Source organism: Glycine max, unplaced genomic scaffold (assembly GCF_000004515.6).
Source record: "Glycine max cultivar Williams 82 unplaced genomic scaffold, Glycine_max_v4.0 scaffold_58, whole genome shotgun sequence".
In the NCBI taxonomy this organism is placed as follows: domain Eukaryota; kingdom Viridiplantae; phylum Streptophyta; class Magnoliopsida; order Fabales; family Fabaceae; genus Glycine; species Glycine max.
The window spans coordinates 120488-123606 of NW_024464729.1; positions in this window are offsets into that span (position 1 = coordinate 120488).

Sequence of the window (3119 nt, forward strand, 5' to 3'; positions counted from 1 at the left end):
GAGGAAGAAGAGAAGAAACCGAAACGGCAGTAATCAGTAAGGAGGGAGAAGGGAGATAAAAGAAGCAACTTGCAAATTTATTTGATAACAACGAAAGAAAAACTTACAAAGAGTGTTTCCAAGAGCTTCTCTCTCTACAATCTACCGACTATCTCTCTCTCTCAAAAAGGGTACCTCACAATAGAGTTGAGGCCTCCTTTTATAGAAACTTAGTTTGACTATAGCTACAGTAACGGTTACAAATACTGAAACTATTTCTACAGTAACAGTGATAACTAAATTAATGTTCATTCAAACAAATACCAAAACAATCATCTTCATTTTGGTAAAAATCATTATCATGATTAGAAGAATTGGTGTCTTCTTTCTTTGAGGAAGAACTCCCTTCTTCTTGGCTTTGGAACTCCCTTCTTCTTGGCTTTGGAGTAATTGCAAAACTTTTTTAATTTTTTCGTGAGATGTTCCTTGGAGTTAGATCTTGCTAGGAATCGAAGGCAGCTAATTGGGACTTCTAATTGAGAAACAAAGAAGTCTCTTGATCGGGTGCTTTCAGGAACTCTAGATGAGCTTTAAACTAGATTTTCACCTTATCTGGTTGTGCTTTTGATGTGTCAAATTGATTCCACCACTTGACAAATCCATGTCGCTGAAGGGATGGAAATTGCTTGTTGTTTTCTGTTTTGCTATACCTGTATTGCCAAGAAAATATCCAAGACAAAGTAAAACAGGAAAAATATTTTAAATCTGCTAGAATTGGTGATTCCTGAGAGTTAAAATGCTTGTTGAACTGTGCAAATCCTTGGTGAACCTGCTCAGGGAAAATTTTCGAGATTGGTCCAAAAAAGTACCACCACTGAAGGAACCAATTTGAAAAATTATAAACTGTGTTAGTCTTGAAGTAAATAAGCCATGAGTGCTTATATTTGTTGTTTTGATGTCAATACACTTTGGTCTAGGCATCCATATAGTCCCAATAGGTGTATCCTCATGGATCAAAAAGGTATAGAAATTTTTTTTATTTCATTCAAATTGGATCCAAATTGTCTGGGTTGCAGAACTTTTAAAATTTGGATTGTAGAGTGAATTTTTAAAAGGGGTTCTTTTGGATCTTTTAAATGTTTAATAGAAACTGAGTCCGAATCTATTAAAATGAATTCATAAAAGGTCCTTGTTTTGTTGATTGTTGTTGGTTTGAAATGGAATCCGGGTGGAAACACCTTGGCTATAGCTTTAAAGGGATTCTTTTCCCAATATTCCGACTCCATTTGCAAAACACTTGAAAAATTATTTTTGCAAATATAACTGTTAGTGGGTTTTGGGGCTGGTGTTGCCATTGGGGTTATTATTTGTTTTTCTTTTGGAGAATTACAGATAATTTCTATGTCTTTGGCTTTTTGGATTAAGGTTTTTAGATCAATTTCAGACTCATCATCTAATTCAGAGGCTATGTCATCCCATGTTTTCTTTGGGATTTTTGTCAGGCCAATTTCTTGAAGGGCCAAAAGTGTCTTGATTGGAAAGGCATAGTCAGCCTTGGCTTGTTTTGATGTTTGGTTCTTTCAAGGTTCCTGAGTGGATGACTTAGGTTTGATTTCAACGAGTAGGGTAAATGACCCATCTTGTTGTTTACATTTCTGGGTTGATGACCCAGATTGGGTTAATGACCTAGTCTTTGAGGGTGAAATATTATTTGAGGATGACTCTGGTAGAGCCAACTTGAAACCTTTTCTGCTACTCCTTCCTCCCCGAAAGGAGGTACTGGATGCCTTAGGCGGCATAATAATTTTTCTGTAAGAATTCACAAGTAAGATAGTCAGGTAAAGAGTTTCAAGTGCCCTTGAGATACTTTATCTCAAAATCAAAAACACTTAAAATTGCTTATCATTGAGCAAATATTTTTTAAATGATTTTCACTAATATTCTTAACAAGTATTAGTTTAGGTTTTCAATTAATGTAATATGAATAATATGGTTAATTTTATAAAATTATTATTCTCTCTCATCTATTTATTAATTAACTTTTCTTGATCTTAATAATGAAAATTTAAGATGATACTTAGTATGGGACGGAAGGAGTATTAATTAAATTTTATTTTAAAAAATAAGTGATATTTAAAATTATTTTTCATTTTTTGATAAATTTTAATTTAAAATAAAACATTCTTTAAAAAGTAGATTAAGATGTGTATTACTATCATTTTTTAAATTTGGCTGAAAGAACAATTTTCAAAATAATATTTTTTTCTATAAGATTTAAAATTACTATTGTGGAAGCCTGCAAACACTAAAATCAAACATCACGATAAAAATGAGCTACTTTTGTTTGTTACAATAAACTAGAAAAAATATACTCCCTGTGTATGGTTGATCCTTGTACTAACCAATATTTATGAACAATGATAGACGTTAACTTCTAAGGGTCACATGTAAAAAAAAATAAAAACAAAAATCAAGGGTCTTACCTAAATTTTTCATCTTAAGATAGGTCTACATACAAAGAAAATGAATACAGACACTAACATCCTTCATTTCCATCATGTATACAATGATATCTCCTACATTTTACTCAAATTACATAAAAAGTCTTTTGATGTGCTTAAAACCATTTCTGTGACACCCACACTCATATCGATGTCATATTTAGTTTTGAAAGCTGAAACCAAGAATTACCCTTGATTACATAATTATACATATGCCCTCTCTGTGTTTTTATACATATTATGAATTTAACACCGTGATTTTCAAACATTAGGTACAATAACCCTTTATTGTTTCAGATTTGGATTACTAAGTGATAGATCCACAAGTCCCCAAATTGAATTGTAATATTGATAACTCAGTTGCAACACTAACGAAAATTAAAAAAACACAATTAAAGAACTCACCTTTGTACTTCAAATGTTCCTTAGCTCTTATTCCTTCCCTTACTCTGCGTGCTCTCATATGACTAATATCTTGTTGGTTCTCTTCCCTGATTCTTGTTGCCCAATTGCACCCTATCTTCTCAGTCCAATGGTCAATTTATGTGTGTTGAGCAATTCTGTAAAAATGCAATGACGTGTGTCTGTTTATACCAGCAAAAGACAAACTGCAATTTCTTTTTAGAATCATTAAAAGTA